This window comes from Hetaerina americana, unplaced genomic scaffold (assembly GCF_022747635.1).
Source record: "Hetaerina americana unplaced genomic scaffold, ioHetAmer1.1.p SCAF_506, whole genome shotgun sequence".
Classification (NCBI taxonomy): domain Eukaryota; kingdom Metazoa; phylum Arthropoda; class Insecta; order Odonata; family Calopterygidae; genus Hetaerina; species Hetaerina americana.
In genome coordinates, this window is record NW_027287103.1 from 55,838 (window position 1) to 82,318 (window position 26,481).

The 26,481-nt window shown below is 31.8% G+C and overlaps 1 long non-coding RNA gene across 3 annotated transcripts; it reads right to left on the reverse strand.

Annotated features, from left to right (window-relative positions):
* Positions 1 to 24,825: 24,825 nt before the first annotated feature.
* On the reverse strand, positions 24,826 to 26,051 carry LOC139694593 (uncharacterized). Of its 3 annotated transcripts, none has more exons than XR_011702156.1 (4): positions 25,913 to 26,051; positions 25,369 to 25,811; positions 25,185 to 25,293; positions 24,826 to 25,096 (listed from the first exon to the last, which is right to left on the reverse strand). It is a non-coding gene; the product is annotated as an uncharacterized lncRNA (long non-coding RNA). The 3 variants fall into 3 exon arrangements; XR_011702157.1 differs by having other exon boundaries at positions 25,185 to 25,314; XR_011702158.1 differs by lacking the exon at positions 25,369 to 25,811.
* Positions 26,052 to 26,481: the final 430 nt, after the last annotated feature.

Here is a 26,481-nt window from a genome sequence, read left to right on the forward strand (position 1 = left end):
GTTACTAAAAGAGCCCAAATTTCTAAAAATATTGCGAAAAACAACAATCTTCTGTTTTAGAGTGAATGTTTGAGGTGTTTAGAAGGCATTTATTTCATTTTTAGAAAATTTAATTTTTCACATTTTTCCATGAAAAGTGGATATACCCCCCCCTTTGGTTTCTAGGTGAAAATCTCACTCGACCCAAATCAAACAAAAATGTATCCAAGGTGTGTATTGTTGTTCATTTTCATCAAATAAACAAAATAAAACCCAGAATGAATCCTGAAAGACAATAAATGATTATAAAAGATGTTTCAGCCCAGGTGTTAATGTTACTAAAAGAGCCCAAATTTCTAAAAATATTGCGAAACTAACAATCTTCTGTTTTAGAGTGAATGTTTGAGGTGTTTAGAAGGCATTTATTTCATTTTTAGAAAATTTAATTTTTCACATTTTTCCATGAAAAGTGCCAATACCCCTCCCTTTGGGTTCTAGGTGAAAATCTCACTTGACACAAGTCAAACAAAAAAGTTTCCATGGTGTGTATTGTTGTTCATTTTCATCAAATAAACAAAATAAAACCCAGAATTAATCCTGAAAGACAAGAAATTAGCATAAATGATGCTTCAGCGCAAGTGTTAATGTTACTAAAAGAGCCCAAATTTCTAAAAATATTGCGAAAAACGACAATCTTCTGTTTTAGAGTGAATGTTTGAGGTGTTTAGAAGGCATTTATTTCATTTTTAGAAAATTTAATTTTTCACATTTTTCCATGAAAAGTGCCAATACCCCTCCCTTTGGGTTCTAGGTGAAAATCTCACTTGACACAAGTCAAACAAAAAAGTTTCCATGGTGTGTATTGTTGTTCATTTTCATCAAATAAACAAAATAAAACCCAGAATTAATCCTGAAAGACAAGAAATTAGCATAAATGATGCTTCAGCGCAAGTGTTAATGTTACTAAAAGAGCCCAAATTTCTAAAAATATTGCGAAAAACGACAATCTTCTGTTTTAGAGTGAATGTTTGAGGTGTTTAGAAGGCATTTATTTCATTTTTAGAAAATTTAATTTTTCACATTTTTCCATGAAAAGTGCCAATACCCCTCCCTTTGGGTTCTAGGTGAAAATCTCACTTGACACAAGTCAAACAAAAAAGTTTCCATGGTGTGTATTGTTGTTCATTTTCATCAAATAAACAAAATAAAACCCAGAATTAATCCTGAAAGACAAGAAATTAGCATAAATGATGCTTCAGCGCAAGTGTTAATGTTACTAAAAGAGCCCAAATTTCTAAAAATATTGCGAAAAACGACAATCTTCTGTTTTAGAGTGAATGTTTGAGGTGTTTAGAAGGCATTTATTTCATTTTTAGAAAATTTAATTTTTCACATTTTTCCATGAAAAGTGCCAATACCCCCCCCTTTGGGTTCTAGGTGAAAATCTCACTCGGCACAAATCAAACAAAAATGTTTCCATGGTGTGTATTATTGTTCATTTTCATCAAATAAACAAAATAAAACCCAGAATTAACCTTGAAATACAAGAAATGAGCATAAAAGTGCTTCAGCGAAAGTGTTAATGTTACTAAAAGAGCCCAAATTTCTAAAAATATTGTGAAAAACAACAATCTTCTGTTTTAGAGTGAATGTTTGAGGTGTTTAGAAGGCATTTATTTCATTTTTAGAAAATTTAATTAATCACATTTTTCCATGAAAAGTGCCAATACCCCCCCCTTTGGGTTCTAGGTGAAAATCTCACTCGACACAAATCAAACAAAAATGTATCCAAGGTGTGTAATGTTGTTCATTTTCATCAAATAAATAAAATAAAACCCAGAATGAATCCTGAAAGACAATAAATGATCATAAAAGATGCTTCAGCCCAAGTGTTAATGTTACTAAAAGAGCCCAAATTTCTAAAAATATTGCGAAAAACTACAATCTTTTGTTTTAGAGTGAATGTTTGAGGTGTTTATAAGGCATTTATTTCATTTTTAGAAAATTTAATTTTTCACATTTTTCCATGAAAAGTGCCAATACCCCCCCCTTTGGGTTCTAGGTGAAAATCTCACTTGACACAAATCAAACAAAAATTTTTCCATGGTGTGTATTGTTGTTAATTTTCATCAAATAAACAAAATAAAACCCAGAATTAATCTTGAAGGACAAGAAATGAGCATAAAAGTTGCTTCAGAGAAAGTGTTAATGTTACTAAAAGAGCCCAAATTTCTAAAAATATTGCGAAAAACAACAATCTTCTGTTTTAGAGTGAATGTTTGAGGTGTTTAGAAGGCATTTATTTCATTTTTAGAAAATTTAATTTTTCACATTTTTCCATGAAAAGTGACAAAAATACCCCACCTTTGGGTTCTAGGTGAAAATCAGACTCGACACAAATCAAACAAAAATGTATCCAAGGTGTGTATTGTTGTTCATTTTAATCAAATAAACAAAATAAAACCCAGAATGAATCCTGAAAGACAATAGAAATCATAAAAGTTGCTTAAGCCCAGGTGTTAATGTTACTAAAAGAGCCCAAATTTCTAAAAATATTGCGGAAAACAACAATCTTCTGTTTTAGAGTGAATGTTTGAGGTGTTTAGAAGGCATTTATTTCATTTTTAGAAAATTTATTTTTTACATTTTTCCATGAAAAGTGTTAATACCCCCCTTTGCGTTCTAGGTGAAAATCTCACTCGACACAAATCAAACAAAAATGTTTCCATGGTGTATATTGTTGTTTATTTTCATCAAATAAACAAAATAAAACCCAGAATTAATCCTGAAAGACAAGAAATTAGCATAAATGATGCTTCAGCGCAAGTGTTAATGTTACTAAAAGAGCCCAAATTTCTAAAAATATTGCGAAAAACGACAATCTTCTGTTTTAGAGTGAATGTTTGAGGTGTTTAGAAGGCATTTATTTCATTTTTAGAAAATTTAATTTTTCACATTTTTCATGAAAAGTGCCAATACCCCCCCCTTTGGGTTCTAGGTGAAAATCTCACTCGACAAAAATCAAACAAAAATGTTTCCATGGTGTGTATTATTGTTCATTTTCATCAAATAAACAAAATAAAACCCAGAATTAACCTTGAAATACAAGAAATGAGCATAAAAGTTGCTTCAGCGAAAGTGTTAATGTTACTAAAAGAGCCCAAATTTCTAAAAATATTGTGAAAAACAACAATCTTCTGTTTTAGAGTGAATGTTTGAGGTGTTTAGAAGGCATTTATTTCATTTTTAGAAAATTTAATTTTTCACATTTTTCCATGAAAAGTGACAAAAATACCCCACCTTTGGGTTCTAGGTGAAAATCACATTCGACACAAATCAAACAAAAATGTATCCAAGGTGTGTAATGTTGTTCATTTTCATCAAATAAACAAAATAAAACCCAGAATGTATCCTGAAAGACAATAAATGATCATAAAAGATGCTTCAGCCCAAGTGTTAATGTTACTAAAAGAGCCCAAATTTCTAAAAATATTGCGAAAAACTACAATCTTTTGTTTTAGAGTGAATGTTTGAGGTGTTTATAAGGCATTTATTTCATTTTTAGAAAATTTAATTTTTCACATTTTTCCATGAAAAGTGCTAATACCCCCCCCTTTGGGTTCTAGGTGAAAATCTCACTTGAAACAAATCAAACAAAAATGTATCCAAGGTGTTTATTGTTGTTCATTTTCATCAAATAAACAAAATAAAACCCAGAATGTATCCTGAAAGACAATAAATGATCATAAAAGATGCTTCAGCCCAGGTGTTAATGTTACTAAAAGAGCCCAAATTTCTAAAAATATTGCGAAAAACAACAATCTTCTGTTTTAGAGTGAATGTTTGAGGTGTTTAGAAGGCATTTATTTCATTTTTAGAAAATTTAATTTTTCACATTTTTCCATGAAAAGTGCCAATACCCCCCCCTTTGGGTTCTAGGTGAAAATCTCACTTGACGCAAATCAAACAAAAATGTTTCCATGGTGTGTATTGTGTTTCATTTTCATCAAATAAACAAAATAAAACCCAGAATTAATCTTGAAGAACAAGAAATGAGCATAAAAGTTGCTTCAGAGAAAGTGTTAATGTTACTAAAAGAGCCCAAATTTCTAAAAATATTGCGAAAAACAACAATCTTCTGTTTTAGAGTGAATGTTTGAGGTGTTTATAAGGCATTTATTTCATTTTTAGAAAATTTAATTTTTAACATTTTTCCATGAAAAGTGCCAATACCCCCCCTTTGGGTTCTAGGTGAAAATCTCACTCGACACAAATCAAACAAAAATGTATCCAAAGTGTGTATTGTTGTTCATTTTCATCAAATAAAGAAAATAAAACCCAGAATGAAACCTGAAAGACTATAGAAATCATAAAAGTTTCTTCAGCCCAGGTGTTAATGTTACTAAAAGAGCCCAAATTTCTAAAAATATTGCGAAAAACAACAATCTTCTGTTTTAGAGTGAATGTTTGAGGTGTTTAGAAGGCATTTATTTCATTTTTAGAAAATTTAATTTTTCACATTTTTCCATGAAAAGTGGATATACCCCCCCCTTTGGTTTCTAGGTGAAAATCTCACTCGACCCAAATCAAACAAAAATGTATCCAAGGTGTGTATTGTTGTTCATTTTCATCAAATAAACAAAATAAAACCCAGAATGAATCCTGAAAGACAATAAATGATTATAAAAGATGTTTCAGCCCAGGTGTTAATGTTACTAAAAGAGCCCAAATTTCTAAACATATTGCGAAAAACAACAATCCTCTGTTTTAGAGTGAATGTTTGAGGTGTTTAGAAGGCATTTATTTCATTTTTAGAAAATTTAATTTTTCACATTTTTCCATGAAAAGTGCCAATACCCCTCCCTTTGGGTTCTAGGTGAAAATCTCACTTGACACAAGTCAAACAAAAAAGTTTCCATGGTGTGTATTGTTGTTCATTTTCATCAAATAAACAAAATAAAACCCAGAATTAATCCTGAAAGACAAGAAATTAGCATAAATGATGCTTCAGCGCAAGTGTTAATGTTACTAAAAGAGCCCAAATTTCTAAAAATATTGCGAAAAACGACAATCTTCTGTTTTAGAGTGAATGTTTGAGGTGTTTAGAAGGCATTTATTTCATTTTTAGAAAATTTAATTTTTCACATTTTTCCATGAAAAGTGCCAATACCCCCCCCTTTGGGTTCTAGGTGAAAATCTCACTCGACAAAAATCAAACAAAAATGTTTCCATGGTGTGTATTATTGTTCATTTTCATCAAATAAACAAAATAAAACCCAGAATTAACCTTGAAATACAAGAAATGAGCATAAAAGTGCTTCAGCGAAAGTGTTAATGTTACTAAAAGAGCCCAAATTTCTAAAAATATTGTGAAAAACAACAATCTTCTGTTTTAGAGTGAATGTTTGAGGTGTTTAGAAGGCATTTATTTCATTTTAGAAAATTTAATTTTTCACATTTTTCCATGAAAAGTGACAAAAATACCCCACCTTTGGGTTCTAGGTGAAAGTCAGACTCGACACAAATCAAACAAAAATGTATCCAAGGTGTGTATTGTTGTTCATTTTCATCAAATAAACAAAATAAAACCCAGAATGTATCCTTAAAGACAATAAATGATCATAAAAGATGCTTCAGCCCAAGTGTTAATGTTACTAAAAGAGCCCAAATTTCTAAAAATATTGCGAAAAACTACAATCTTTTGTTTTAGAGTGAATGTTTGAGGTGTTTATAAGGAATTTATTTCATTTTTAGAAAATTTAATTTTTCACATTTTTCCATGAAAAGTGCTAATACCCCCCCTTTGGGTTCTAGGTGAAAATCTCACTTGAAACAAATCAAACAAAAATGTTTCCATGGTGTGTATTGTTGTTCATTTTTATTAAATAAACAAAATAAAACCCAGAATTAATCCTGAAAGACAAGAAATGAGCATAAAAGTTGCTTCAGCGCAAGTGTTAATGTTACTAAAAGAGACCAAATTTCTAAAAATATTGCGAAAAAAAACAATCTTCTGTTTTAGAGTGAATGTTTAAGGTGTTAAGAAGGCATATATTTCATTTTAAAAAAATTTAATTAATCACATTTTTCCATGAAAAGTGCCAATACCCCCCCCTTTGGGTTCTAGGTGAAAATCTCACTCGACACAAATCAAACAAAAATGTATCCAAGGTGTGTAATGTTGTTCATTTTCATCAAATAAATAAAATAAAACCCAGAATGAATCCTGAAAGACAATAAATGATCATAAAAGATGCTTCAGCCCAAGTGTTAATGTTACTAAAAGAGCCCAAATTTCTAAAAATATTGTGAAAAACTACAATCTTTTGTTTTAGAGTGAATGTTTGAGGTGTTTATAAGGCATTTATTTCATTTTTAGAAAATTTAATTTTTCACATTTTTCCATGAAAAGTGCCAATACCCCCCCCTTTGGGTTCTAGGTGAAAATCTCACTTGACACAAATCAAACAAAAATTTTTCCATGGTGTGTATTGTTGTTCATTTTCATCAAATAAACAAAATAAAACCCAGAATTAATCTTGAAGGACAAGAAATGAGCATAAAAGTTGCTTCAGAGAAAGTGTTAATGTTACTAAAAGAGCCCAAATTTCTAAAAATATTGCGAAAAACAACAATCTTCTGTTTTAGAGTGAATGTTTGAGGTGTTTAGAAGGCATTTATTTCATTTTTAGAAAATTTAATTTTTCACATTTTTCCATGAAAAGTGACAAAAATACCCCACCTTTGGGTTCTAGGTGAAAATCAGACTCGACACAAATCAAACAAAAATGTATCCAAGGTGTGTATTGTTGTTCATTTTAATCAAATAAACAAAATAAAACCCAGAATGAATCCTGAAAGACAATAGAAATCATAAAAGTTGCTTAAGCCCAGGTGTTAATGTTACTAAAAGAGCCCAAATTTCTAAAAATATTGCGAAAAACAACAATCTTCTGTTTTAGAGTGAATGTTTGAGGTGTTTAGAAGGCATTTATTTCATTTTTAGAAAATTTATTTTTTACATTTTTCCATGAAAAGTGTTAATACCCCCCTTTGCGTTCTAGGTGAAAATCTCACTCGACACAAATCAAACAAAAATGTTTCCATGGTGTATATTGTTGTTTATTTTCATCAAATAAACAAAATAAAACCCAGAATTAATCCTGAAAGACAAGAAATTAGCATAAATGATGCTTCAGCGCAAGTGTTAATGTTACTAAAAGAGCCCAAATTTCTAAAAATATTGCGAAAAACGACAATCTTCTGTTTTAGAGTGAATGTTTGAGGTGTTTAGAAGGCATTTATTTCATTTTTAGAAAATTTAATTTTTCACATTTTTCATGAAAAGTGCCAATACCCCCCCCTTTGGGTTCTAGGTGAAAATCTCACTCGACAAAAATCAAACAAAAATGTTTCCATGGTGTGTATTATTGTTCATTTTCATCAAATAAACAAAATAAAACCCAGAATTAACCTTGAAATACAAGAAATGAGCATAAAAGTTGCTTCAGCGAAAGTGTTAATGTTACTAAAAGAGCCCAAATTTCTAAAAATATTGTGAAAAACAACAATCTTCTGTTTTAGAGTGAATGTTTGAGGTGTTTAGAAGGCATTTATTTCATTTTTAGAAAATTTAATTTTTCACATTTTTCCATGAAAAGTGACAAAAATACCCCACCTTTGGGTTCTAGGTGAAAATCACATTCGACACAAATCAAACAAAAATGTATCCAAGGTGTGTATTGTTGTTCATTTTCATCAAATAAACAAAATAAAACCCAGAATGTATCCTGAAAGACAATAAATGATCATAAAAGATGCTTCAGCCCAAGTGTTAATGTTACTAAAAGAGCCCAAATTTCTAAAAATATTGCGAAAAACTACAATCTTTTGTTTTAGAGTGAATGTTTGAGGTGTTTTTAAGGCATTTATTTCATTTTTAGAAAATTTAATTTTTCACATTTTTCCATGAAAAGTGCTAATACCCCCCCCTTTGGGTTCTAGGTGAAAATCTCACTTGAAACAAATCAAACAAAAATGTTTCCATGGTGTGTATTGTTGTTCATTTTCATCAAATAAACAAAATAAAACCCAGAATTAATCCTGAAAGACAAGAAATGAGCATAAAAGTTGCTTCAGCGCAAGTGTTAATGTTACTAAAAGAGACCAAATATCTAAAAATATTGCGAAAAAAAACAATCTTCTGTTTTAGAGTGAATGTTTAAGGTGTTTAGAAGGCATATATTTCTTTTTAAAAAAATTTAATTAATCACATTTTTCCATGAAAAGTGCCAATACCCCCCCCTTTGGGTTCTAGGTGAAAATCTCACTCGACACAAATCAAACAAAAATGTATCCAAGGTGTGTATTGTTGTTCATTTTCATCAAATAAACAAAATAAAACCCAGAATTAATCCTGAAAGACAAGAAATGAGCATAAAAGTTGCTTCAGCGCAAGTGTTAATGTTACTAAAAGAGACCAAATTTCTAAAAATATTGCGAAAAAAAACAATCTTCTGTTTTAGAGTGAATGTTTGAGGTGTTTAGAAGGCATTTATTTCATTTTTAGAAAATTTAATTTTTCACATTTTTCCATGAAAAGTGACAAAAATACCCCACCTTTGGGTTCTAGGTGAAAATCAAACTCGAGACAAATCAAACAAAAATGTATCCAAGGTGTGTATTGTTGTTCATTTTCATCAAATAAACAAAATAAAACCCAGAATGTATCCTGAAAGACAATAAATGATCATAAAAGATGCTTCAGCCCAAGTGTTAATGTTACTAAAAGAGCCCAAACTTCTAAAAATATTGCGAAAAACAACAATCTTCTGTTTGAGAGTGAATGTTTGAGGTGTTTAGAAGGCATTTATGTCATTTTTAGAGAATTTTATTTTTCACATTTTTCCATGAAGAGTGCCAATACCCCCACATTTGGGTTCTAGGTGAAAATCTCACTTGAAACAAATCAAACAAAAATGTTTCCATGGTGTGTATTGTTGTTCATTTTCATCAAATAAACAAAATAAAACCCAGAATTAATCCTGAAAGACAAGAAATGAGCATAAAAGTTGCTTCAGCGCAAGTGTTAATGTTACTAAAAGAGACCAAATTTCTAAAAATATTGCGAAAAAAAACAATCTTCTGTTTTAGAGTGAATGTTTAAGGTGTTTAGAAGGCATATATTTCTTTTTAAAAAAATTTAATCAACACATTTTTCCATGAAAAGTGCCAATACCCCCCCTTTGGGTTCTAGGTGAAAATCTCGCTCGACACAAATCAAACAAAAATGTTTCCATGGTGTGTTTTATTGTTCATTTTCATCAAATAAACAAAATAAAACCCAGAATTAACCTTGAATTACAAGAAATGAGCATAAAAGTTGCTCCAGCGAAAGTGTTAATGTTAATAAAAGAGCCCAAATTTCTAAAAATTTTGCGAAAAACAACAATCTTCTGTTCTAGAGTGAATGTTTGAGGTGTTTATAAGGCATTTATTTCATTTTTAGAAAATTTAATTTTTCACATTTTTCCATGAAAAGTGCCAATACCCCCCTTTGGGTTCTAGGTGAAAATCTCACTCGACACGAATCAAACAAAAATGTTTCACTAGTGTGTATTGTATTTCATTTTCATCAAATAAACAAAATAAAACCCAGAATAAATCATTAAAGACAAGAAATGAGCATAAAAGATGCCTCAGCGCAAGTGTTAATTTTAGTAAAAGAGCCCAAATTTCCAAAAATATTGCGAAAAACAACAATCTTCCATAATAGAGTGAATGTTTGAGGTGTAAAGAAGGCATTTATTTCATTTTTAGAAATTTTAATTTTACACATTTTTCCATGAAAAGTGCCAATACCCCCCCTTTGGGTTATAGGTGAAAATCTCACTCGACACAAATCAAACAAAAATGTTTCCATGGTGTGTATTGTTGTTCATTTTCATCAAATAAACATAATAAAGCCCAGAATAAATTATTAAAGACAAGAAATGAGCATAAAAGATGCCTCAGCGCAAGTGTTAATGTTAGTAAAAGAGCCCAAATTACCAAAAATATTGCGAAAAACAACAATCTTCCATTATAGAGTGAATGTTTGAGGTGTATAGAAGGCATTTATTTCATTTTTAGAAATTTTAATTTTTCACATTTTTCCATGAAAAGTGCTAATCCCCCCCCTTTGGGTTCTAGGTGAAAATCTCCCTCGACACAAATCAAACAAAAATGTTTCCATGGTTTGTTTTGTTGTTCATTTTCATCAAATAAAAAAAATAAAACCCAGAATAAGTCCTGAAAGACAACATATGAGCATAAAAAATGCTTCCGCGCAAGTGTAAATGTTAGTAAAAGAGCCCAAATTTCAAAAAATATTGCGAAAAACAAATATCTTCTGTTGTAGAGTGAATGTTTGAGGTGTATAGAAGGCATTTAATTCATTTTTAAAAATGTTAATTTTTCACATTTTTCCATGAAAAGTGCCAATACCCCCCCCCTTTGGGTTCTAGGTGAAAATCTCACTCGACACGAAACAAACAAAAATGTTTCCATGGTGTGTATTGTTGTTCATTTTCATCAAATAAACAAAATAAAAACCAGAATGTATCCTGAAAGACAATAAATGATCATAAAAGATGCTTCAGCCCAAGTGTTAATGTTACTAAAAGAGCCCAAATTTCTAAAAATATTGCGAAAAACAACAATCTTCTGTTTGAGAGTGAATGTTTGGAGGTGTTTAGAAGGCATTTATGTCATTTTTAGAGAATTTTATTTTTCACATTTTTCCATGAAGAGTGCCAATACCCCCACATTTGGGTTCTAGGTGAAAATCTCACTTGAAACAAATCAAACAAAAATGTTTCCATGGTGTGTATTGTTGTTCATTTTCATCAAATAAACAAAATAAAACCCAGAATTAATCCTGAAAGACAAGAAATGAGCATAAAAGTTGCTTCAGCGCAAGTGTTAATGTTACTAAAAGAGACCAAATTTCTAAAAATATTGCGAAAAAAAACAATCTTCTGTTTTAGAGTGAATGTTTAAGGTGTTTAGAAGGCATATATTTCTTTTTAAAAAAATTTAATTAAACACATTTTTCCATGAAAAGTGCCAATACCCCCCCCTTTGGGTTCTAGGTGAAAATCTCACTCGAAACAAATCAAACAAAAATGTATCCAAGGTGTGTATTGTTGTTCATTTTCATCAAATAAATAAAATAAAACCCAGAATGAATCCTGAAAGACAATAAATGATCATAAAAGATGCTTCAGCCCAGGTGTTAATGTTACTAAAAGAGCCCAAATTTCTAAAAATATTGCGAAAAACAACAATTTTCTGTTTTAGAGTGAATGTTTGAGGTGTTTAGAAAGCATTTATTTCATTTTTAGAAAATTTAATTTTTCACATTTTTCCATGAAAAGTGCCAATACCCCCCCCTTTGGGTTCTAGGTGAAAATCTCACTTGACACAAATCAAACAAAAATGTTTCCATGGTGTGTATTGTTGTTCATTTTCATCAAATAAACAAAATAAAACCCAGAATTAATCCTGAAAGACAAGAAATGAGCACAAAAGTTGCTTCAGCGCAAGTGTTAATGTTACTAAAAGAGACCAAATTTCTAAAAATATTGCGAAAAAAAACAATCTTCTGTTTTAGAGTGAATGTTTAAGGTGTTTAGAAGGCATATATTACTTTTTAAAAAAATTTAATTAATCACATTTTTCCATGAAAAGTGCCAATACCCCCCCCTTTGGGTTCTAGGTGAAAATCTCACTCGAAACAAATCAAACAAAAATGTATCCAAGGTGTGTATTGTTGTTCATTTTCATCAAATAAATAAAATAAAACCCAGAATGAATCCTGAAAGACAATAAATGATCATAAAAGATGCTTCAGCCCAGGTGTTAATGTTACTAAAAGAGCCCAAATTTCTAAAAATATTGCGAAAAACAACAATTTTCTGTTTTAGAGTGAATGTTTGAGGTGTTTAGAAAGCATTTATTTCATTTTTAGAAAATTTAATTTTTCACATTTTTCCATGAAAAGTGCCAATACCCCCCCTTTGGGTTCTAGGTGAAAATCTCACTTGACACAAATCAAACAAAAATGTTTCCATGGTGTGTATTGTTGTTCATTTTCATCAAATAAACAAAATAAAACCCAGAATTAATCCTTAAAGACAAGAAATGAGCATAAAAGTTGCTTCAGCGCAAGTGTTAATGTTACTAAAAGAGACCAAATTTCTAAAAATATTGCGAAAAAAAACAATCTTCTGTTTTAGAGTGAATGTTTAAGGTGTTTAGAAGGCATATATTTCTTTTTAAAAAAATTTAATCAACACATTTTTCCATGAAAAGTGCCAATACCCCCCCTTTTGGGTTCTAGGTGAAAATCTCACTCGACACAAATCAAACAAAAATGTTTCCATGGTGTGTATTATTGTTCATTTTTATCAAATAAACAAAATAAAACCCAGAATTAACCTTGAATTACAAGAAATGAGCATAAAAGTTGCTCCAGCGAAAGTGTTAATGTTAATAAAAGAGCCCAAATTTCTAAAAATTTTGCGAAAAACAACAATCTTCTGTTCTAGAGTGAATGTTTGAGGTGTTTATAAGGCATTTATTTCATTTTTAGAAAATTTAATTTTTCACATTTTTCCATGAAAAGTGCCAATACCCCACCCTTTGAGTTCTAGGTGAAAATCTCACTCGAAACAAATCAAACAAAAATGTTTCCATGGTGTGTATTTTTGTTCATTTTCATCAGATAAACAAAATAAAACCCAGAATAAATCATTAAAGACAAGAAATGAGCATAAAAGATGCCTCAGCGCAAGTGTTAATGTTAGTAAAATAGCCCAAATTTCCAAAAATATTGCGAAAAACAACAATCTTCAATTATAGAGTGAATGTTTGAGGTGTATAGAAGGCATTTATTTCATTTTTAGAAATTTTAATTTTTCACATTTTTCCATGAAAAGTGCCAATACCCCCCTTTGGGTTCTAGGTGAAAATCTCACTCGACACGAATCAAACAAAAATGTTTCACTAGTGTGTATTGTATTTCATTTTCATCAAATAAACAAAATAAAACCCAGAATAAATCATTAAAGACAAGAAATGAGCATAAAAGATGCCTCAGCGCAAGTGTTAATTTTAGTAAAAGAGCCCAAATTTCCAAAAATATTGCGAAAAACAACAATCTTCCATAATAGAGTGAATGTTTGAGGTGTATAGAAGGCATTTATTTCATTTTTAGAAATTTTAATTTTACACATTTTTCCATGAAAAGTGCCAATACCCCCCCTTTGGGTTATAGGTGAAAATCTCACTCGACACAAATCAAACAAAAATGTTTCCATGGTGTGTATTGTTGTTCATTTTCATCAAATAAACAAAATAAAGCCCAGAATAAATTATTAAAGACAAGAAATGAGCATAAAAGATGCCTCAGCGCAAGTGTTATGTTAGTAAAAGAGCCCAAATTACCAAAAATATTGCGAAAAACAACAATCTTCCATTATAGAGTGAATGTTTGAGGTGTATAGAAGGCATTTATTTCATTTTTAGAAATTTTAATTTTTCACATTTTTCCATGAAAAGTGCTAATCCCCCCCCTTTGGGTTCTAGGTGAAAATCTCCCTCAACACAAATCAAACAAAAATGTTTCCATGGTTTGTTTTGTTGTTCATTTTCATCAAATAAAAAAAATAAAACCCAGAATAAGTCCTGAAAGACAACATATGAGCATAAAAAATGCTTCCGCGCAAGTGTTAATGTTAGTAAAAGAGCCCAAATTTCAAAAAATATTGCGAAAAACAACTATCTTCTGTTTTAGAGTGAATGTTTGAGGTGTATAGAAGGCATTTAATTCATTTTTAAAAATGTTAATTTTTCACATTTTTCCATGAAAAGTGCCAATACCCCCCCCTTTGGGTTCTAGGTGAAAATCTCACTCGACACGAAACAAACAAAAATGTTTCCATGGTGTGTATTGTTGTCCATTTTCATCAAATAAACAAAATAAAACCCAGAATAAATCATTAAAGACAAGAAATGAGCATAAAAGATGCCTCAGCGCAAGTGTAAATGTTAGTAAAAGAGACCAAATTTCTGATAATATTGCGAAAAAACAACAATCTTCCATTATAGAGTGAATGTTTGAGGTGTATAGAAGGCATTTATTTCATTTTTAGAAATTGTAATTTTTCACATTTTTCCATGAAAAGTGCCAATACCCCCCCTTTGGGTTCTAGGTGAAAATCCACCCGACACGAATCAAACAAATATGTTTCCATGGTGTGTATTATTGTTCATTTTCATCAAATAAACAAAATAAACCCAGAATTAACCTTGAAATACAAGAAATGAGCATAAAAGTTGCTTCAGCGAAAGTGTTAATGTTACTAAAAGAGACCAAATTTCTAAAAATATTGCAAAAAAAAACAATCTTCTGTTTTAGAGTGAATGTTTGAGGTGTTTAGAAGGCATTTATTTCATTTTTAGAAAATTTAATTTTTCACATTTTTCCATGAAAAGTGACAAAAATACCCCACCTTTGGGTTCTAGGTGAAAATCTCACTCGACAAAAATCAAACAAAAATGTTTCCATGGTGTGTATTATTGTTCATTTTCATCAAATAAACAAAATAAAACCCAGAATTAACCTTGAAATACAAGAAATGAGCATAAAAGTTGCTTCAGCGAAAGTGTTAATGTTACTAAAAGAGCCCAAATTTCTAAAAATATTGTGAAAAACAACAATCTTCTGTTTTAGAGTGAATGTTTGAGGTGTTTAGAAGGCATTTATTTCATTTTTAGAAAATTTAATTTTTCACATTTTTCCATGAAAAGTGACAAAAATACCCCACCTTTGGGTTCTAGGTGAAAATCACACTCGACACAAATCAAACAAAAATGTATCCAAGGTGTGTATTGTTGTTCATTTTCATCAAATAAACAAAATAAAACCCAGAATGTATCCTGAAAGACAATAAATGATCATAAAAGATGCTTCAGCCCAAGTGTTAATGTTACTAAAAGAGCCCAAATTTCTAAAAATATTGCGAAAAACTACAATCTTTTGTTTTAGAGTGAATGTTTGAGGTGTTTATAAGGCATTTATTTCATTTTTAGAAAATTTAATTTTTCACATTTTTCCATGAAAAGTGCTAATACCCCCCCCTTTGGGTTCTAGGTGAAAATCTCACTTGAAACAAATCAAACAAAAATGTTTCCATGGTGTGTATTGTTGTTCATTTTCATCAAATAAACAAAATAAAACCCAGAATTAATCCTGAAAGACAAGAAATGAGCATAAAAGTTGCTTACCCCCCCCTTTGGGTTCTAGGTGAAAATCTCACTCGAAACAAATCAAACAAAAATGTATCCAAGGTGTGTATTGTTGTTCATTTTCATCAAATAAATAAAATAAAACCCAGAATGAATCCTGAAAGACAATAAATGATCATAAAAGATGCTTCAGCCCAGGTGTTAATGTTACTAAAAGAGCCCAAATTTCTAAAAATATTGCGAAAAACAACAATTTTCTGTTTTAGAGTGAATGTTTGAGGTGTTTAGAAAGCATTTATTTCATTTTTAGAAAATTTAATTTTTCACATTTTTCCATGAAAAGTGCCAATACCCCCCCTTTGGGTTCTAGGTGAAAATCTCACTTGACACAAATCAAACAAAAATGTTTCCATGGTGTGTATTGTTGTTCATTTTCATCAAATAAACAAAATAAAACCCAGAATTAATCCTTAAAGACAAGAAATGAGCATAAAAGTTGCTTCAGCGCAAGTGTTAATGTTACTAAAAGAGACCAAATTTCTAAAAATATTGCGAAAAAAAACAATCTTCTGTTTTAGAGTGAATGTTTAAGGTGTTTAGAAGGCATATATTTCTTTTTAAAAAAATTTAATCAACACATTTTTCCATGAAAAGTGCCAATACCCCCCCTTTTGGGTTCTAGGTGAAAATCTCACTCGACACAAATCAAACAAAAATGTATCCAAGGTGTGTATTGTTGTTCATTTTCTTCAAATAAACAAAATAAAACCCAGAATTAATCCTGAAAGACAAGAAATGAGCATAAAAGTTGCTTCAGCGCAAGTGTTAATGTTACTAAAAGAGCCCAAATTTCTAAAAATATTGCGAAAAACAACAATCTTCTGTTTGAGAGTGAATGTTTGAGGTGTTTAGAAGGCATTTACGTCATTTTTAGAGAATTTTATTTTTCACATTTTTCCATGAAGAGTGCCAATACCCCCACATTTGGGTTCTAGGTGAAAATCTCACTTGAAACAAATCAAACAAAAATGTTTCCATGGTGTGTATTGTTGTTCATTTTCATCAAATAAACAAAATAAAACCCAGAATTAATCCTGAAAGACAAGAAATGAGCATAAAAGTTGCTTCAGCGCAAGTGTTAATGTTACTAAAAGAGACCAAATTTCTAAAAATATTGCGAAAAAAAACAATCTTCTGTTTTAGAGTGAATGTTTAAGGTGTTTAGAAGGCATATATTTCTTTTTAAAAAATTTAATTAATCACATTTTTCCATGAAAAGTGCCAATACCCCCCCCTTTGGGTTCTAGGTGAAAATCTCACTCGAAACAAATCAAACAAAAATGTATCCAAGGTGTGTATTGTTGTTCATTTTCATCAAATAAATAAAATAACACCCAGAATGAATCCTGAAAGACAATAAATGATCATAAAAGATGCTTCAGCCCAGGTGTTAATGTTACTAAAAGAGCCCAAATTTCTAAAAATATTGCGAAAAACAACAATTTTCTGTTTTAGAGTGAATGTTTGAGGTGTTTAGAAAGCATTTATTTCATTTTTAGAAAATTTAATTTTTCACATTTTTCCATGAAAAGTGCCAATACCCCCCCCTTTGGGTTCTAGGTGAAAATCTCACTTGACACAAATCAAACAAAAATGTTTCCATGGTGTGTATTGTTGTTCATTTTCATCAAATAAACAAAATAAAACCCAGAATTAATCCTGAAAGACAAGAAATGAGCATAAAAGTTGCTTCAGCGCAAGTGTTAATGTTACTAAAAGAGACCAAATTTCTAAAAATATTGCGAAAAAAAACAATCTTCTGTTTTAGAGTGAATGTTTAAGGTGTTTAGAAGGCATATATTACTTTTTTAAAAAATTTAATTAATCACATTTTTCCATGAAAAGTGCCAATACCCCCCCCTTTGGGTTCTAGGTGAAAATCTCACTCGAAACATATCAAACAAAAATGTATCCAAGGTGTGTATTGTTGTTCATTTTCATCAAATAAATAAAATAAAACCCAGAATGAATCCTGAAAGACAATAAATGATCATAAAAGATGCTTCAGCCCAGGTGTTAATGTTACTAAAAGAGCCCAAATTTCTAAAAATATTGCGAAAAACAACAATTTTCTGTTTTAGAGTGAATGTTTGAGGTGTTTAGAAAGCATTTATTTCATTTTTAGAAAATTTAATTTTTCACATTTTTCCATGAAAAGTGCCAATACCCCCTCTTTGGGTTCTAGGTGAAAATCTCACTTGACACAAATCAAACAAAAATGTTTCCATGGTGTGTATTGTTGTTCATTTTCATCAAATAAACAAAATAAAACCCAGAATTAATCCTGAAAGACAAGAAATGAGCATAAAAGTTGCTTCAGCGCAAGTGTTAATGTTACTAAAAGAGACCAAATTTCTAAAAATATTGCGAAAAAAACAATCTTCTGTTTTAGAGTGAATGTTTAAGGTGTTTAGAAGGCATATATTTCTTTTTAAAAAAATTTAATCAACACATTTTTCCATGAAAAGTGCCAATACCCCCCCTTTGGGTTCTAGGTGAAAATCTCACTCGACACAAATCAAACAAAAATGTTTCCATGGTGTGTATTATTGTTCATTTTCATCAAATAAACAAAATAAAACCCAGAATTAACCTTGAATTACAAGAAATGAGCATAAAAGTTGCTCCAGCGAAAGTGTTAATGTTAATAAAAGAGCCCAAATTTCTAAAAATTTTGCGAAAAACAACAATCTTCTGTTCTAGAGTGAATGTTTGAGGTGTTTATAAGGCATTTATTTCATTTTTAGAAAATTTAATTTTTCACATTTTTCCATGAAAAGTGCCAATACCCCACCCTTTGGGTTCTAGGTGAAAATCTCACTCGAAACAAATCAAACAAAAATGTTTCCATGGTGTGTATTTTTGTTCATTTTCATCAGATAAACAAAATAAAACCCAGAATAAATCATTAAAGACAAGAAATGAGCATAAAAGATGCCTCAGCGCAAGTGTTAATGTTAGTAAAATAGCCCAAATTTCCAAAAATATTGCGAAAAACAACAATCTTCAATTATAGAGTGAATGTTTGAGGTGTATAGAAGGCATTTATTTCATTTTTAGAAATTTTAATTTTTCACATTTTTCCATGAAAAGTGCCAATACCCCCCTTTGGGTTCTAGGTGAAAATCTCACTCGACACGAATCAAACAAAAATGTTTCACTAGTGTGTATTGTATTTCATTTTCATCAAATAAACAAAATAAAACCCAGAATAAATCATTAAAGACAAGAAATGAGCATAAAAGATGCCTCAGCGCAAGTGTTAATTTTAGTAAAAGAGCCCAAATTTCCAAAAATATTGCGAAAAACAACAATCTTCCATAATAGAGTGAATGTTTGAGGTGTATAGAAGGCATTTATTTCATTTTTAGAAATTTTAATTTTACACATTTTTCCATGAAAAGTGCCAATACCCCCCCTTTGGGTTATAGGTGAAAATCTCACTCGACACAAATCAAACAAAAATGTTTCCATGGTGTGTATTGTTGTTCATTTTCATCAAATAAACAAAATAAAGCCCAGAATAAATTATTAAAGACAAGAAATGAGCATAAAAGATGCCTCAGCGCAAGTGTTAATGTTAGTAAAAGAGCCCAAATTACCAAAAATATTGCGAAAAACAACAATCTTCCATTATAGAGTGAATGTTTGAGGTGTATAGAAGGCATTTATTTCATTTTTAGAAATTTTAATTTTTCACATTTTTCCATGAAAAGTGCTAATCCCCCCCCTTTGGGTTCTAGGTGAAAATCTCCCTCGACACAAATCAAACAAAAATGTTTCCATGGTTTGTTTTGTTGTTCATTTTCATCAAATAAAAAAAATAAAACCCAGAATAAGTCCTGAAAGACAACATATGAGCATAAAAAATGCTTCCGCGCAAGTGTTAATGTTAGTAAAAGAGCCCAAATTTCAAAAAATATTGCGAAAAACAACTATCTTCTGTTTTAGAGTGAATGTTTGAGGTGTAAAGAAGGCATTTAATTCATTTTTAAAAATGTTAATTTTTCACATTTTTCCATGAAAAGTGCCAATACCCCCCCCTTTGGGTTCTAGGTGAAAATCTCACTCGACACGAAACAAACAAAAATGTTTCCATGGTGTGTATTGTTGTCCATTTTCATCAAATAAACAAAATAAAACCCAGAATAAATCATTAAAGACAAGAAATGAGCATAAAAGATGCCTCAGCGCAAGTGTTAATGTTAGTAAAAGAGCCCCAATTTCCAAAAATTATGCGAAACACAACAGTTTTCCATTATAGAGTGAATGTTTGAGGTGTATAGAAGGCATTTATTTCATTTTTAGAAATGTTAATTTTTCACATTTTTCCATGAAAAGTGCCAATACCCCCCCCTTTGGGTTCTAGGTGAAAATCTCACTCGACACGAATCAAACAAAAATGTTTCCATGGTGTGTATTGTTGTTCATTTTCATCAAATAAACAAAATAAAACCCAGAATAAATCATTAAAGACAAGAAATGAGCATACAAGATGCCTCAGCGCAAGTGTTAATGTTAGTAAAAGAGACCAAATTTCTGATAATATTGCGAAAAAACAACAATCTTCCATTATAGAGTGAATGTTTGAGGTGTATAGAAGGCATTTATTTCATTTTTAGAAATTGTAATTTTTCACATTTTCCATGAAAAGTGCCAATACCCCCCCTTTGGGTTCTAGGTGAAAATCTCACCCGACACGAATCAAACAAATATGTTTCCATGGTGTGTATTATTGTTCATTTTCATCAAATAAACAAAATAAACCCAGAATTAACCTTGAAATACAAGAAATGAGCATAAAAGTTGCTTCAGCGAAAGTGTTAATGTTACTAAAAGAGACCAAATTTCTAAAAATATTGCGAAAAAAAACAATCTTCTGTTTTAGAGTGAATGTTTGAGGTGTTTAGAAGGCATTTATTTCATTTTTAGAAAATTTAATTTTTCACATTTTTCCATGAAAAGTGACAAAAATACCCCACCTTTGGGTTCTAGGTGAAAATCACACTCGACACAAATCAAACAAAAATGTATCCAAGGTGTGTATTGTTGTTCATTTTCATCAAATAAACAAAATAAAACCCAGAATGTATCCTGAAAGACAATAAATGATCATAAAAGATGCTTCAGCCCAAGTGTTAATGTTACTAAAAGAGCCCAAATTTCTAAAAATATTGCGAAAAACAACAATCTTCTGTTTGAGAGTGAATGTTTGAGGTGTTTAGAAGGCATTTATGTCATTTTTAGAGAATTTTATTTTTCACATTTTTCCATGAAGAGTGCCAATACCCCCACATTTGGGTTCTAGGTGAAAATCTCACTTGAAACAAATCAAACAAAAATGTTTCCATGGTGTGTATTGTTGCTCATTTTCATCAAATAAACAAAATAAAACCCAGAATTAATCCTGAAAGACAAGAAATGAGCATAAAAGTTGCTTCAGCGCAAGTGTTAATGTTACTAAAAGAGACCAAATTTCTAAAAATATTGCGAAAAAAAACAATCTTCTGTTTTAGAGTGAATGTTTAAGGTGTTTAGAAGGCATATATTTCTTTTTAAAAAAATTTAATTAATCACATTTTTCCATGAAAAGTGCCAATACCCCCCCCTTTGGGTTCTAGGTGAAAATCTCACTGGAAACAAATCAAACAAAAATGTATCCAAGGTGTGTATTGTTGTTCATTTTCATCAAATAAATAAAATAAAACCCAGAATTAATCCTGAAAGACAAGAAATGAGCATAAAAGTTGCTTCAGCGCAAGTGTTAATGTTACTAAAAGAGACCAAATTTCTAAAAATATTGCGAAAAAAAACAATCTTCTGTTTTAGAGTGAATGTTTGAGGTGTTTAGAAGGCATTTATTTCATTTTTAGAAAATTTAATTTTTCACATTTTTCCATGAAAAGTGACAAAATTACCCCACCTTTGGGTTCTAGGTTAAAATCACACTCGACACAAATCAAACAAAAATGTATCCAAGGTGTGTATTGTTGTTCATTTTCATCAAATAAACAAAATAAAACCCAGAATGTATCCTGAAAGGCAATAAATGATCATAAAAGATGCTTCAGCCCAAGTGTTAATGTTACTAAAAGAGCCCAAATTTCTAAAAATATTGCGAAAAACAACAATCTTCTGTTTGAGAGTGAATGTTTGAGGTGTTTAGAAGGCATTTATGTCATTTTTAGAGAATTTTATTTTTCACATTTTTCCATGAAGAGTGCCAATACCCCCACATTTGGGTTCTAGGTGAAAATCTCACTTGAAACAAATCAAACAAAAATGTTTCCATGGTGTGTATTGTTGTTCATTTTCATCAAATAAACAAAATAAAACCCAGAATTAATCCTGAAAGACAAGAAATGAGCATAAAAGTTGCTTCAGCGCAAGTGTTAATGTTACTAAAAGAGACCAAATTTCTAAAAATATTGCGAAAAAAAACAATCTTCTGTTTTAGAGTGAATGTTTAAGGTGTTTAGAAGGCATATATTTCTTTTTAAAAAAATTTAATTAATCACATTTTTCCATGAAAAGTGCGAATACCCCCCCCCTTTGGGTTCTAGGTGAAAATCTCACTCGAAACAAATCAAACAAAAATGTATCCAAGGTGTGTATTGTTGTTCATTTTCATCAAATAAATAAAATAAGACCCAGAATGAATCCTGAAAGACAATAAATGATCATAAAAGATGCTTCAGCCCAGGTGTTAATGTTACTAAAAGAGCCCAAATTTCTAAAAATATTGCGAAAAACAACAATTTTCTTTTTTAGAGTGAATGTTTGAGGTGATTAGAAAGCATTTATTTCATTTTTAGAAAATTTAATTTTTCACATTTTTCCATGAAAAGTGCCAATACCCCCCCCTTTGGGTTCTAGGTGAAAATCTCACTTTACACAAATCAAACAAAAATGTTTCCATGGTGTGTATTGTTGTTCATTTTTATCAAATAAACAAAATAAAACCCAGAATTAATCCTGAAAGACAAGAAATGAGCATAAAAGTTGCTTCAGCGCAAGTGTTAATGTTACTAAAAGAGACCAAATTTCTAAAAATATTGCGAAAAAAAACAATCTTCTGTTTTAGAGTGAATGTTTAAGGTGTTTAGAAGGCATATATTACTTTTTAAAAAAATTTAATTAATCACATTTTTCCATGAAAAGTGCCAATACCCCCCCCTTTGGGTTCTAGGTGAAAATCTCACTCGAAACAAATCAAACAAAAATGTATCCAAGGTGTGTATTGTTGTTCATTTTCATCAAATAAATAAAATAAAACCCAGAATGAATCCTGAAAGACAATAAATGATCATAAAAGATGCTTCAGCCCAGGTGTTAATGTTACTAAAAGAGCCCAAATTTCTAAAAATATTGCGAAAAACAACAATTTTCTGTTTTAGAGTGAATGTTTGAGGTGTTTAGAAAGCATTTATTTCATTTTTAGAAAATTTAATTTTTCACATTTTTCCATGAAAAGTGCCAATACCCCCCCTTTGGGTTCTAGGTGAAAATCTCACTTTACACAAATCAAACAAAAATGTTTCCATGGTGTGTATTGTTGTTCATTTTTATCAAATAAACAAAATAAAACCCAGAATTAATCCTGAAAGACAGTAGGGGGAAAATGTTTTTCCTGGCGCAGGTTTGACCTTGACATTCCAACCCGGAACTATCGGTCGCAGAGAAAAACAAATGACGTCACGTGAAAGAGGGGGGCATTTGTCCTTCACAGGCAATATAATTGCATCACGTCAACCCAACCCACGCAGGAAAAATCATCCTGGCGCAAGTTTCACCTTGAAACTCAAACCCGGATACATCAACAACTATCGGTCGTAGAGAAAAACAAATAACGTCACAAGAAAGAGGGGGGAGGGAGCATTTTTCCTTCATATGCAATCTAGTTGTACGACGTCAACCCAACCCATGCAGGAAAAATCATGACCCAAGGCCATCGCCTCTTATATCTCCAGAACTATCGATTGTAGAGTACAACAAACGGTGCCAAGTGAAAGGAGAGCTAATTATACTTCAGATTAATGCCTTAAAGAGTCCTCTTTAAATTGAACAATATATAGATTTTATCAAATATCTCCTTTAATAATAACGATAACAACAAATAAACAAAAATAATGGAAAGACAACGTGATTATATGTTAAAAAGGTCCTTATTATTTTTTTGATAGCACTTTAAATAAGCCCGTAAAAATTAATTAAAGTTCTCAAGACCTAATTTTTTGAAATTCCCGCCATTTCTCTTTAATTCCGCTTTGCTATTCTCTCATTCTATACCTATTAATCAGTCTCCTTCTCCTATTCGGAAATTGACATTTAAAGCGGAGGGCATGAAGAGAGAGTAGAATTGCGTTAACCGGGAAACGCCCATCCCTCACCCCTAGCTTTTTCCCTTTCCACCACACTTTCTACGCAGTATATAAAGGGGACGGATCGGAGGTAGGTCGCCAGCAGATCGGGAAATATTCCCGATCTATAGGCCCACCTAATCATCGTGTAGGGTTCCAGATGAGATCTTCCTCCGTGGGGCTAACACCAAAAGCTGTGGGGGTAAGTATGACCCGTTAGCCAAATTGGCTTTTCGGATTTTTTTTCATTTTTTCTATACGCTCTAGAAGCGAGCAAATGTGAAGATGGGTCACTCTCAATGCCCGCCTTCGATTCCCGGCGAGAAAACCGGAGACCCTTTCCAGGGTATCCAAGGGTTTTCAGGGTACGGGAATATCATTGTCGAAAGGACACCCCCTATGTACCCCTTAGCGGGTTGAGCACCGTGGGGGTACTCAGTACTGTCGTACTGAGTATTTTCCAGAACTTTCAGACCGATCGGACCAGTGGTTTTGGCCCTATGGCCAAAAAAGCCGAAATTTTCGGGAATTATGCTCAATAACTCCGTTGTTTGAAGAGATAAAAATATGATTTAAATTTGAATGTTTATCAGAAAACAGCTGGCTACCGATTCCGCGTGGAATTAATCGTAAAAATATTAGGGTTCACCCTAGGGTAATAAGGGTATAGTAAAATCTCCGACTGAAGTACCCTTTTCAAAATGCTATATGATACGGAGCATAAGTGTTTACTATTCCCAATTTCTAAAAGTTTGATATACCAAATAGGTAGGTCACTATTCCTAAAAGAAAGGATAAGAATTAGGCGGTGGCGTTTACAAAAAACCCTCTAGATAAAAATAAGGTTTAAATTTGAAAGTTTATCAGGGAAAATTTAGTTATCTATTCCGCATTGAATTACCCGTAAAATTATAAGTGTTTACCCTTGGAAAACTAAGGGTATGGAAAAATCCCTAATTGAGGTACCATTTTTAAAATTCTGTACGATACCAGACATAAGGGTATAACATTCCCAATTTCTAAAACTTTGATATACCAAATAGGTGGACCAAATATATAATGTTTTCTCTAAGGAATAGGGATACAAAATTGTGGAAATTCATATATATTAAAACGAACATTTTGTTTCAAATAATTTTTATTTGATTATTTTTTTTACATATAAAAAACTTTTCTTGGCTATAATTATAAATCATAACCTCCCCCACCGTCATTGTAAACATTCGGGGGAGAAAAAGTTTCTTCTCCCTCCCCCGAAAAAAGATTGTCGCCACCACCCCCTCCCCGAATCGGGTGGTCATCATCTCCACCTTCTCCACCCGGTAGCGGGTTTCCTCCTCCAAATCCTCCTTCTTCAGAAATGACCCCTCCTCCTGCAACCGAAAGAATCTTTCCCGGATGCTAGCCTGCCAGAATAAAAATAGGTACCGTCAGTAGATATTAATTACACTTCGAGCATTATTAAAATTTGATATAACCAGTTAAAAAAGCTACCACAGAAGTTGATGAAGAGGTCAACGCTTCGGGTGACGTTGAGGTGGAGGTGGTGACGCTGACAGTGGGGGTGCTGTTAAGCGTCGTGGTTGAGGGGGTGGACTCCATCCTACAAAGGTAAAAACGAAAACTTTGTATACAATAAATCATATGTTTATATATATATATATTAATCGTTACTCACATCAATTAACTGGAGGGTGATTAGAACTGCCAAAACCACCCTGTCCTCGGTTACTATTAGAGGTAACGTCATCAGACACTACAAATGAAACATCTGTAGCGATTCTTTCAAGGATGATTTGACATATTCTAGCTCCTCTTCTCACCAAAAAATCCTCATCACTATGGTTATAGAGGAGAACCTTAATTTCCCCCCTATAATCAGGATCAATTACACCCGCCCCAACTTCTATCCCATACCTCAGCGAAAGACTAGAGCGGGATGCGAGTCTCCCGTAAAATCCTTTGGGGATTTCAAGGGAGAATCCGCAAGGTATTAAAGCCCGCCCCCGCTTAGGAATTATATCCCACTGGACAGCACTAATATCATATCCAGCAGGGCATTCATAGCATGGCATAGGGGTACTTGCAAACGGGTGTAGTTTCCTAATGATGATGGAAATTCTGAAAATTTTAATATGATAAATATATATATTTAGGACCCCTCCTCAACCATATTCAAATAACATTTAAAATAATGTTAATTATCTCTAAGTCATAATTACCCAGAAGCAGAAGTAGTAGCCTCCATGATGATGATTTTTGGTGCAGGAGTGGTGACAAGACTGGAATATGGTGCAATTCGGCAATTCGGCAATGAGCGGCGATGATCAGAGGAGAGCGGATAATAGCGATGGTAGTAGATCTCTGCCAGGTGTTGAATGATGGAGACTCAAAGCTGAGGGTTTATATACAGGAACGCTTCTGTAGAGCATCATGCTACGTGCTAAAACTAGGAAGTTAGAGGATGAGGTTGCATTAAGCAAGATCGGATAGTGGAGTGGGTTTTTTTCACTCCGCTGACCTCACTCGTTGAACATATCCCAACATCCTTGAGAGATTCCTCATCCTCCTAATCTCTTTCAATAACAACTCCTTGCATGTCCTCGGATGTTCGGCATTGAGCATTGCATTTTTCAGTAGAAGCTGCCAACTCCAAAGACCTTGGCACATGCTCAGGTTGCGTCGAAGGATAATTGAAAGGAAATACCTGAACTAGTCAATTCCATCCAAGCACATGCGTAGATGATGAAATTACTTGATTTCAACTAAGTAACCTTCTTGCGCGGATGTT